Source organism: Rhinolophus hipposideros (assembly GCF_964194185.1).
Source record: "Rhinolophus hipposideros genome assembly, chromosome: 3".
In the NCBI taxonomy this organism is placed as follows: Eukaryota; Metazoa; Chordata; class Mammalia; order Chiroptera; family Rhinolophidae; genus Rhinolophus; species Rhinolophus hipposideros.
The window spans coordinates 93,024,732-93,038,136 of NC_138049.1; positions in this window are offsets into that span (position 1 = coordinate 93,024,732).

The window sequence follows — 13,405 nt, forward strand, 5'->3', positions numbered from 1 at the left end:
AACTACAACAAAAAAACACCAAGCAAACAGAAACAATAATAAACATTTTAAGCAAAACTAAATGATCTCATAATTCTTGAAAAAGATGCTCCATTTTAGGCCCCCAAATACAGTTTTTTCTAGAGGAATACTCTTATCTTTGTTAGGAGAAATACATCCATATTATCTCTTTTGATATTGGCTCATATCTTACCTCTTTCTAAAAGCTTTTAGAGATATCAGTATATAACACATTACCACCAGTTAAACAGCTTAAACCAATACCCACTTAGTAACTCATAGTTTTCTATGGCAGAAGTCTGGCATGGCATGGCTGGGTTCTCTGCTCAGGCTGAAATCAAGGTGTCAGCTACATGCATTCTCATCCTCTTCTAAGAAAAAATTGCCATTTTTTTTGCTGGCTGTTGTCTGGGGACAACTCTTGGTAACTAGAAACTATCTCAGTTTCTTGCCGGAGGTCCCCTTCCATTTCACATTTCAAATCTCTCTGACTTCCTCTTTTGTCCCCAGCTGAAAAAAAGCTCCCTGTTTTTAAGGGACTCACGCCATTAGGTTAGGTGTACTAGAAAGTCTTCCTATCTGAAGGGCACGATTTCTTTTTCCACGTAAAATAATCTAATCACAGGGGTGACACCAGGGAAAGGAGATCATGGTGGCCATCTGAGAATTCAGTCTACCACAGAATAGTCTAGAAGCAGTTCAGAAAAGGACCCCAGAGACAAATGTACAAACACTGACAGTGTAAGCCAGAGATCTTCAAAGTACAATTAGAGTCCAGTGATTAGAGTTCCTGAGAAATCCATGAGTCAAAACTATTTCAAAATAATATGAAAATATTACTTGCCCTTTTTACTCTCGTTTTCTCACATGAGTATGATGACACTTTCCAAAGGCTGCATGACTTGTGATATCAGCAGCTATTGAATACAGAAGCAAATATGAGATCCAGCTATCTTCTGTTAAAGACATTAAAGAGGTTTGAAAAAATATAAAACAATGCCACTCTCGTCATTCAATTTGTTTTTGTTTTGGAAGGCATGATTATTTTTTCGCACACATTAAAAAATGTTATTTACAATAAAGGATTTTTTATTGCAATTTAGAATGAAGAACTGAATATATATTTTTTAATTTCTGATTTAATTTCTAATGTGGTTAATCTTGATAAACATTAACAGTACAATAACATAGCATAAACAAACAAACAAACAAACAAAAAACCCTTCTAATTTAATGTGGAGTTTCTGAGACTAACAAGTGTGAAAAATGCTAGTTTCAAAAAATGAAATGTTTTTGAGCAAAACTTATTAGGAGAAAATGTGTTTTATCACATTATTTTATTCATAGATAGACGTTCTTTTTTTCTTTCTTTCTCACTGTTAGCATTGAAGGGGAAAAAGCTCATTCAACTGAGTTTTCCAGAACAGTGACTTACTGAATACTCCCTCACTTGACGGGACAGAGAATAAAAATTTCATCATCAGACTATATTCTTTCTGGAAGTTGTATCCCTGAGATCCAGGAAGAAATAGCTGGAAGAATCACATTTGGAACCCAGGTCAAGTTCAAAGTGCTTCTACTTTGTGCTTTTAAGTAACCAGGAAGAAATATATTCTCTTCTCAAGCATGTGAGTCCCCGAACCAAGATCTCAGTCTCAGCAGAAGGCTGTGCTTCCTCTCTCATTTTCATGCTCAGCTCTCTCTGGCTTGACTATCAAAGGAGCTGAGAAATGATAGCTCTATGAGGGCTGTGTGCAGAATGCAATTGCGTTGTACAAGGAAATGGTGCAGCCTCACGATTCCCAATTTGCATAGAAGTGACAGCATGATTCAAATACCAGCTCTGTCACTTACTGTGACTGTCTTTGGGCAAGTATTTAACTTCTCTGAGCGTCAAATAAAATGTACATATAAACACCCATCTTAAGAAGGTGTTATGAGCATGAAATAAGAAAATATAGTATATGTGAAGTATTTAATGTAGTGCCTGGTACACAATATGTTATAACCATTATAACTGTAATAATTAATATTTAAAAAAATAAGTAGAGCATGATTTTTCAATTTGTGTTAAAAATACACTATTCTACACTGCAGGAAATGTATTCTTAGTGTGTTCCACAAAAACAAAGTATTATGTCGCTAAGTCTATTTATAAAATAAATAATAAAATAATAATAACAATAATAAAAAAATACGGAGCACCTGTTATGTGCTAGAAACTGATCTAAGCACTGTATGTATATTAACTCATTTAATCTTCACAACACCTCCACAGAGGTATTACAATGCTTACCCCTATTTTACAGATGAAGAAATTGAGGAACAGAGAGGTTGAGAAATTTTCCTAATGTCACATATGTAAATGAATGGCAGAGGTGTGCTTCACCTGATAGGTAGCCCTCTTTCTTTCTCTCTACACAATTCAGTCTGAAGTCTTGGTTTTGCATTCTTCCCAGAAAGAAAAAACTTTGTGAAGTCAGGGCCGGTGCCTTACATGTATCTTACTTCTTACAAAACCAAAGGTGAAATAGACAATATTTGTTCTTGAATAACTGGCTTTATCTTAATACTATATTCAGATTTTAGTTTAAGAGAGAAATCTCATTTTCAAAGAAATATATTTAGTAGCCCCAATAAATGATTATCAAGCCAAGTCTGAAAATCTTTAAGCTTTCCCCTCATACTTTGTCCATATATTTCCTACAACAACACTCTGTTATGATTCTGGTTTATTCCACCCCTGAAGTTTGCTCACCATCATGGTACACATTCCTCTCTTATTAAACGATTTTTTTTCATGGTCTCATTTCCTGTTAACTTTGGCTTTTCTACAGCTGTTGAACGAGATAATCAACAGCACCCAAACAATAGCTGACATTTCTTCTGAAATAAAAGCATCGGAATCCATCCTTCAGCTAGGAAAGACAGGCTTATGTTTTCAACTGCATGGTACAAAGGTTCTTTTGTGGTCATACAGTAGAGGAACCAGCCTTTATAAAAGGATTTTAGAACTTGACCAATGCAGGCCCATCAAAGCCGCTTCCAGTGGCTTTTCCATAAAAATGGCCTATCTTTGCTTACACTTTGGACATTGCTAAAATCTCCCAAAGGTTCACAAACTCCAAATATGGAACATTTGGCCTTGGTGTGCTGCCTACCTCTTGCTAAGCAGTCCCAAACCTGGCACTAGCAGTGGCCAGCCTTGGTTCACAACTTAGCCTCTCCCAGACACCTCCACGCCCAGTGCAGGTGGCGGCCATCTGTGGATTGCTTTGTGCTCATTCCAAGAGACCCCAGCCAGGGTGCAAGCTATAGCTGAACTTGGCCTGTGGTGGGGCCCATCCCAGGGGGCCCTGGAGCCAGCACACACAGTGGCCAGCTTTGGACTGAGCCAGAGCACCATGGGCTACCTCTGCAGAGGTCATACCCAAAGGGCAGATTGGGCAGGCACCAGAGCCCTGCTAAAGTGAATCGTGCTCCAGTGTCAGACCCTGCAGAGCAGCTCCTCCACTGTAATCAGAGCCAGTACTTACAACCAATCGGCCTGGTGGTCAATCCCTCCCATTGACATGCAAACAGCCACCAAGGCTCAACTACAACAGGAGGGCACACACAACCCACACAAGGGACTCACCTTGGTGACCAGGTGAGACTGCACCACTGGGCCACACAGAACACCTACTACATAAGGCCACTCTAGTAAGACCAGGAGACATAGCATTCCTACCTAATACATAGAAACAAACACAGAGAGGCAGCCAAAATGGGGAGACAAAGAAACATGTCCCAAATGAAACAACAGAACAAAGCCCCAGAAAAAGAACTAAATAAAATGGAGACAAGCAATCTACCAAACAAAAAAGAATCAGTCAGAAATGAAGAATACAGTAACTGAAATAAAGAATATATTACAGGGAATCAACAGTATATTAGATGAAGCAGAGAATCGAATCAGTGATTTGGAAGATAAGGTAGCAGAAACACTTAATCAGAAGAGCAAAAAAAAAAAAAAAAAACAACTCCAAAAATATGAGGATAATTTAAGGGGCCGCTGAGATAACATTAAGTATACCAGAATTCGCATCATAAGGGTACCAGAAGAAGAAGAGAGAGAGGAAGAAATTGAAAATCTATTTGAAAAAATAATGACAGGAAATCTTCCTAATCTGGTGAAAGAAATAGACATATAAGGCCAGGAAATGCAGAGAGTCTCAAACAAGATGAACCCAAATAGGCCCACACCAAGACACATCATAATGGCAATTAAAATGCCTGAGCTTAAAGACAAAGAGAGAATCTTAAAAGCAGCAAGAAAAAAGCATTTAGTTACCTACAAGAAATCTCCCATGAGACTGTCAGCTGATTTCTCTACAGAGACTTTGCAGGCCAGCAGGAATTGTCATGAAATATTCAAAGTGATGAAAAGCAAGGATCCACAACAGACATTACTCTACCCAGCGAAGCTATCATTTAGAATTGAAGGACAGATAAAGAGCTTCTCAGATCAGAAACAGCTAAAGGAGTTTATCACTACTAAACCACTATTACAAGAAATATTAGTGACAATGAAACAGAAGGAAAAGAAGGAGTCAGAAATATGAATAACAAAATACCAATAACTATGTATCTATCCACAATTACTTGTACATGGATGAAATGCTCCACTCAAAAAAACATAAGATGGTTGAATGGATAAGAAGACAAGACCTTTACATATGCTGTGCATAAAAGACTCATTTCAGCTTGAAAGACACACACAGACTGAAAGTAAAAGGATGGAAAATGACATTTTATGAAAATGGAAACAAACAAACCAACCGCTGGGGTAACAATTACTTATCTCAGACAAAAAAGACTTTAAAACAAAGGCTATCACAAGAGACAAAGAAGGACCTAGTAATCCCAATTCTGTGTATTTATCCAAATGAACCCAAAACACTACTTCATAGGGACACGGGCACACCTATGCTCATTGTGGCATTCTTTACAATAGCCGAGAAATGAAGGCAACATGGGTGTCCATGATGAATGAATGGATAAAGAAGTGGAGGTCCATATATACAGTGGAATATTACTCAGCCATAAAAAGAAAGAAAATCCTGATACTGAAACAAAACGGATGGACCTAGAGGGTATTATGCTGAGTGGAGTAAGTCAGACAGGGAAAGACAAAGGCCATATGATTTCACTTACATATGAAATCTAAAGAACAAAATAAATGAACAAACAAAACAGAAACAGACTCATAGATACAGAGAACAATTTGAGTTTTGCAGATGGGAGGGGATTGCAGGAATGGGTGAAAAAGGAGAAGGGAGTTAGAAGTACAAGTTGGTAGTTACAAAATCATCATGGGAATGTAAAGTAAAGCATAAGGAATATGGTCAACAATATTGTAATAACTATGTATAGTATCAGATGGGTACTAGATTTAATAGGGTGATCACTTCATAACTTATATAAATGTCTAGTCACTATGTTGTACATCTCAAACTAATATAATAATGTATGTCAACTGTAATTGAAAAAAACTTATTTTAAAAAATAAAATTCAAAAACTAAATTTAAAAAATTGGTGGCTGTGTCCTAGTTGGTATCAGATGAAGTGGCTGACTTGCATTTAGGGGCTGTGTGATCTGAGAAATATGCCTCTCAATCCTAAAAACACTCAGTGTGATCAGAGTTACTCTCAGTGTTAGAGGAACGTGGTCACTCAGGCCATTTGAGGAAATAACTGACTCAAATTTCCCTTCTCCAGACCCTACCTTTAATATAAGTGTAAACTGGGATAAGAATACAAATAGAAGCTCACATAGTCTATATATGACTTCATATATATACTATCACATATATATATACTATTACGTATATCACATATATGACTATATATATGACTAGTTATAACTTCAAACAGATAAACTGTTCAATAAAATGTATTTCATCCTTCTTCCTTGACCAATATACTTTTACAATGGCCTGGAAGGGCAGTTTCAAATTGGAAAATTTTCAGCCTCCTTGAAATTTTGTGCCAGAATATGTCAGTGTTGAGAGGGGTCACTCTCCAGCTGCAGCTTTCCTTATAGGGCCAAAGGGACTAACCTTTTGGAGCCCATGCCCTCTAGAATTTACCGTGCCCCCACCCTCTAGACTTTACCTAGCAACTCCCTGCCAAAAATCCCAGTCTAGTTTTCTCGTCCTGTGTGGTCTTTTTCCTTGGAATGGACTGTACCACTGGTGTGTACACCTTTAACCCCAAGGGGTTAGCCAAGGGTGGTTGTTTATAGGCCGTGTGGGTAGAGTTTAGACGCGCTGCACCTACACGTGGGGATGTCCATACCCCACTGTGATGCAGGAGGCAGCCAGCAGTGAGCACATCTAATGTATGAGGTCGGAGAAGGCTCCTCCTGCTCAGATCTAGGTGTGGTCCTGCCCGTCCTTGACTTAGTAGGAGGTCTGTGTTAATTCAGTGGGGTGGCAGGCAGAATCCCCTCAACTGTTTCAATTATTTCTCTATCTTTATTCCTCTGCTGATGGCATATACCGTGTTTCGCCCCAAATAAGGCCAGGTCTTAGATTAATTTTTGCTCCAAAAGACACATTAGGGCTTATGTTCAGGGGATGCCATCCTGAAAAATCATGCTAGGGTTTATTTTCCGATTAGGTCTTATTTTCGGGGAAACACGGTAGTTGAATCAGCTTAACTTAAGTAGTTAAATGTGTTGTGAGTACCCATCTGGCTAAGCTGAAGTCACAAGAAGTGGCGCAGTGGGGCCTGAGGTGTAGGGAGACCACAACTTGACTGGGAGGTGTGGAGATCTCTCCTTATTCCCAGATTCTGTGTTAACATCTTCCACCTTTACTCCCTGTGGAGAAAGCCTTTGGTAGTGGGTGCAAGCACTCATGTTTCTTTCCTGATCTTAAATACCGAACAAGATCCTCCTTTTATGTTCCCTGTCTCAGAAATCATCCCCATCATTGATCTTCTCAGTCTCTCTGGACACCTGGGGCGTTGTCTCCCACTTCTCCCTCTTCTTCACCATGCTTTCTCCCAACCAGTCTACTAGCGTATTCTTATTACCTCCTAAATATTTCTCACATCTGGCCCCTGCTCCTTATCTCCAGTTCAGAGAAAGAGACTGGAGATAAATGTATAAAGCCTGGCATTGTTTAAGCCCAAAGTTGTCAAAGTGAGGTCTAGTGGTTACTGGTACTCTTCACAATGGACAGTTCAAGGTTATAATGTCCTTGCTTTGTTCCATTGCCTTTTACAGGTGTGTTATATTGTTGTTTCTGCTAATATTTTGTATTATGTCAGAACTGTGTGGGATGGAGTCATGTGTAAATCGTGCAAGATTATAATTGACCATAGACATTTAACATTTTTCATTTTATACTTACAATTATATACCATGTTGTTTGAAAGTCCCCATCTCTCAAACTAAGAATGCTGTCTAAGAAAAATAGCTTTTCTTTTCAAATTTTTACGAAGTCCCCCATGTACCCGTGAATCTACTCTTCTATAACTTACCTTTCTGAGTGATATGTACATGAAAAATCAATTTTGTGTTGGTCACAGCCATATTTCCTGATGGCTTGGGTAAATATTTGCCTTCATGTTTCAGAGGGATAGGAGCAAAGTGTTGAAATAAAGGTATCATTTGCCTTCACTAGGAATTGCCCTAGTAAATCTCAAATTATTTGCTTTCTTGAGGCAGGGACTTCTCAGTTTCAGCAGGCGATCCACATCTTACCAGGAGGTGTCTGTACTTTGGGGGCAAATAAGAACATTGGAGAAAATACCCACATTGGTGAAATAAGAATCATATAATGAGGAATGATATTATCTTCCATTAACAGCGTGTCATATTTATGGCTTTGCAAGATTAGGGAGATACTTCTACTTTTCCCAGGCTCAAGCTTTGTTCATTCCTCTCTCCTTCCAGAGGAAAGAATGGCCCTCCGCATGGAAATAAGCTCTCCAGGTAGCCAAAATATCTTAGAATATTCTCATTTAAACAAACAGGAACAAACATGTTTAGAGAGTTTCTCTTGTTTGATGCTATGGTTCCGGTTGAGATTATTCAAACAGAAGTTTTGAAAACAAATGTATTTCACAATCTCCCACCTCTGAAAAGCAGTAGCCATTCCTTTTTCGACAGGTGTTCTTCACTCCCATGAAAACGGAATAATCTTTTCCTGCATCAACAGTTTGATTGTTATCCTTTTGTGTGTTCTTTAGGACTCAGAGTCACCCCAAACTGAAGAGTCTAATCGTCCGCATCATCAGGCATCAGGTGTTTATCAATCTGAGCTCCCTGAAGTAGATGTGGACTTCTCTGTACATCCAGATGTGGATTCTTGTGCAGTTTCCATCCTCAGTGAGCAACATGTCATAAAATCAGTCACTCCCACTTCCTGAGGTCCAGTTTCCCCACATATAAAACAAGCTGGTTGAATTAGTTTCATCCAATAGACTGCACACATGTTGTCCCTTCTTCTTCCATATCCTTGGCAGATATGGCTACTCCACCACTGAATTCTTTCTCATGTAGCATTGACTTTATATTGTCATCCTTTTCAATGAAATGCTATAAGCAGGTGTTACCAATTAGGGAATTGGTTAGACTTGGTATGCTTTCCAGTGTGGGATTTTGTGTGTGTGTGTGTGTGTCTGTGTACAGAATAAATAAATATTTGGAAAAGTTTCAGTGTGTTCTATGAAATTTTTAGTGTATTCCTTAAATTTCAGGTATGGTACATGAAGTGTTGGCAATCAAAACTACTAGCTCAATGGATGGCTAGATGGATGGAATTCTCACCTTCCCATTTACTAATCTAGTTTGCCCTCTGAAGATTAGCTTAATAATACTTGACTTAATAACACCTGACTAATGTACACATGCTGTGAGCACCATGTGTATATGGAAATATTTTGGGAGCTGTTAAATAACATAGAATAATATTATTGTTATCTTGCCAATGCCCTTAGGTGTGGAAGACTGAGGAATCCTGTTAATCAGTAATATTTTGCTTCTTTTCCTTTTTTATGATGCTTAAGGAAGGACAACTCCAACTTAGTTCTGCTATTTGATGCTTCCTAATCCTTAAAACCACCCTAATAGACTAGGCTAAGAAGAGTTTTTGCGCAGATCTGGAATTTGAACCATTACAAAGGGGAGCTGCAAAGAGAGATTGCCTTTATTTTCTCAGAGGAAGTTCTATTAGAGCTATACTATACATTTCTGGATATTCAAGACTAAGAAAAAATTTTAATGGAAAGTTCAATCTGAATAGATATTAAAATCGACTCATTTAGAGGAGGAGGCTTCCAGAAGTCCTTGTTTAATTTAATTAAGCAAAATTTCAGTGATACTGTCTGTATATAGTATCATGTTAAGGACACAAGGGAGATAAAGAATAGAGAGACACAAACTTTGACCACAGGAAGCTCACAGTTCAATAAGGGGAATAAGAGAAATAATCAGACAACACAGTAAGAAGAATATTCTTCCCAGAGGAGACTAGGAGGTTCAAAGGAAAAGGTATCTACTGGTTGGGAGGGTCAGGTAAAAAGCTTCATAGAACAGAAAGCAACTGAACTTGAGCTTGACTTTGAAGAATGTGTAGGATACCCACGAATGAATATCAGACTCAGATTTTTGGAGAATGAATGTGGTACCAGTGGGTGGTTTGACTTGAGCAGGAGAGAGCCTGGGAGAAGGGAGCCCAATTTGAAAGACTATTTAAAAGTGTAAGGGTGAAGTAATGATGGCACAAATGATGGCAGTTAGTAGAGACCAAAAAGTGGAAGACGAAAAGGAGACACATTGCCAAGGGAAGACGGTCAGGACTTGGCAGCTGACCTTCACCATGAGATGAAGGAGAGGAATGAATCAAAGATGCACTAAATGTCCTCCAAAGGACTGGAGGAATAGCCATGTGATCAGCACAGGGGCAACTCCAGGGGAGGTGACTTCATTAACACATTTGGAATAGACTGAAATTCCAGCATAGAAGGCAAAATAAATTTAAAGGGAGACATTTGGTCTTTGCAAATAAATAGAACTACCACTGCAAAAACTTACATCTTTTGCCTTAGTCCTTGATAATTTGAATGGTCTGATAAAATGGCTTTTGTCTTCCAAATAATTATTTACAGATGCAAATATTGGACTAGATCCTAATGTACTCAATTAGAAATGGACTTTCAACGTTTATTTATAGCCATCTTGCATGAAAATTTTTGAGTATTAAAAGCAAACAAAAAAACAAACAAAACCTCTGTCTTCTAACTATTTAATAGGTTTTTATATTCTAAGATCAAAGACAGTATTTTGATACGACAGGCTCATGTTTTACAACCCATTTTCAAGCTCAGTTTTGGCTAATTAAGATATTTGTGACTGGGAACTCTTAGGGTCTCAATAAGAAGAGCATAAATTATGCACCAAAAAAATAGTAAATAGCAATAATTAGAACTGGAAAAAAAATGGCTGAGTAAACGGAAAACAACTGATAGTATTTAATCACTGAAATAGACTGTTGGGCATTGGGTAATACTATTAAAAGAATAATATTGTGTCTAACATTTATCTAAGCATAATTATGTTGTTTGTGGCAATAACAGAACAATATTGACAGAAAACAGTGGAAAATTTCTAGGTTAAGCAGAAAAGATTTTGATATTTGATGCTAAAATGTCCAAACAGAGATAAAAAATAATGAAACAAATGATCATGATCTAGAATGGAAAAAATTTAAAGGGCTTTTTAAAGCATGAGTGATAAAATAAAAATATTTGATACATAAAATCTTTAGGTATGCATTGATTTAAAAGCTTGTTGAGAGTTGTGCTCAGGTAAATTAAAAAACACGTAAGCCAGAATACTCAGCGTAGTTTGGATTTGTTACCAGGAGACAAGGTGTCAACTTGTGGATAACAATGACATTCTATGGAACAATTTAAAGATTATATATGTTATTGCCTGTATCTACCAAAGGATGTAAAATTGAATCTAATATCAAATTAGGCCACATGACCATCATTAGACATGTCATGGCAATGGTGACTGAAAGTTGTTTCAAGTAGTAAGATTTAATTTGGACAACATATTAGATTAATCGGAGAGTTAACTGAACCAACAAAAGAACTTCAAATAAACAGGAAACTGGTCTTCAGGAAAGAATTAAATTAATTTTGAACGTGAGCTGTCCAAATTATTTCGTATTTGGAATGAACTTTGTGTGTTTGATATGAACAATTAGGCAATTTAATTTAAAAATTAAATTAAAAAAATCATTCAACTTAGCACAATGAAAAATTGAGTGAAAAATCATTCAACCTAACACAATGTCCCGTGCAAGATAAGTACCCAATAAATCATAGCAATTGCAGTTGTTGTTTCAGAAATTTTCTTTTTCTTAAAAATATATTCTGTGTTCCCAAATAAATGATTATGTTTCATAATAGAGCCTTTTGTGACTTCCCAACTACTTTATCCTCATTTCTATCTTGTTTCAATCAGATATGGGATGATGGGAAGGACCATTAAGACAATAATAGATAGTATTTTTTTCCAAATTACATTAAAATTGTATTCATACTCTCAATGAGGTTAAGATTCTGAGGTTAAAGTGTTTCTAAACATAAATCGTTATGAAATTATATAAGTGCATAGATTCTGAGTTGCTTGGTCTCTAGTGTTGAGGAGAAAACCTCACACAGATGCTGGAATAGGACTGTCAAATCTTTGGTGGTGTTGGCAGATTTTCTCCCTAAGGTAGCTGGGGATAATTAAGAATAGAGCATGTTAAATGAAGAAGATACTTTGATTATCAGAGAGGAATAAAGAACATGTTTTTATAAATTTTAGTTGATTTGAAGAATTAATAGCTGGGAAAATGACTACTTCTGTGAGAAGAAATGACATTTTATTAAGATTGAGAGAATGGAAGTCATCCCTTGGGAATGAACTGAAATATTAGTTTTAGGGCTATTTCAACAATGATAAACCAGAGGAAGTGGTTTCAACTGAGTGCTGCCCACGCTATGGCGCGAGGGTTCAGTCCAATGAGACCTTAATGTAGGCTTATTTTTCCTACTTTGCTCATTCCAGAAAGAAGGAGTTGGGAGAATACTTCACATCATTTCCTAAGATGGTCAATATTTACATAATACATTTTTGCCGAATTTCACTTCTGTGTACTTTTCTATCTCCCAGTGTTGGGTCATCTCCAACTATGAAAAAGAGGCCATCTAAGTGTTTCCAGTCATTGATAGAAATCAGTCCTCCCTTCATTTTATACATCTGAAAATCCCTCTGTCCTCATGCCTCCTATCATTTTCTCTCTCATTAATTTATTTATTCAACAAGTTATGTGGCACAAAGAAGAATGCAAAGTGGGTTAAAAGACGTAGTCAAAATGCTCAAAATATAGTATACAATATAGATAAGATATGCATATATCAGGAAAATAAGGGATACACAGGTGAGGAAGAAAAATAAAATATCGCTAAGTTGATTCACGTACTTCAGCCTTCTAAGGGAGTAGCATAAAGATGGATGCTTATTTAAAACATGCTTCACTTGGGTCATTCAGGTGACAGCTGAAAACCTCTGGCCATTTGGGTGAGTGGGCACAAAACAAGAATTGTTTTGCATCACGAAGTGAGAAGAATTAGGAATTTACACAGCAGTGAGAAGACGGGACCCAAGAGAGAGGGACGAGGGAGACGTCAGGCTCTGGGAAGGGAGGAGAGCTTAGCACATGATGTAGATGGAGGCTTCAAGAGAACACAGGCCAGAAAAATTCCCTGTGGAGTGGTGGCCATAGGCCATTAGGACAAGGACTTCAGTCATCAATATAAATTCTTGTTAAAGCCTTGATGTAATTACCCTCTCCCTTTTCTCAGACCTCAAACAAAAGGATTCCACCCAACAGCCTTATGCTAATGGAGCTTTGGGGAAATGAAACATGTGGGGTTCAAAAGCAGGAAACAGGAACAATAACGTGGCAGAAGCTATTCGATGTTGGCTCCAGGGCCGCATCCAGTAAGGTTGCTCAGAACAAGTCAGTTCTCTCTCACATCACCTTCTCTGAGGATCCCAGAGGAATGGAGGGTGAGAATTCTGGGCTTGGGTGGATTTCCACCCATACACAAGATGGAAACTCCAGCCATTCTTTTTGCTATCCTGTAGAAAAGGCTGCAATCATGCCATGGGATTGTTTGTTGGGAGAATTAAATAGGTTAATATGTCAAGGGCTTGGCATATAGTAAACACTCGATGAGTTTTTGTTATTATTTGTATTATTATTTGAACTATTGGGTTATAAAATTATAAGTAGATAATATGTAAGACAGGGAAGAGCTGCTAAGTTGATACAGACAATATGTGTCCTA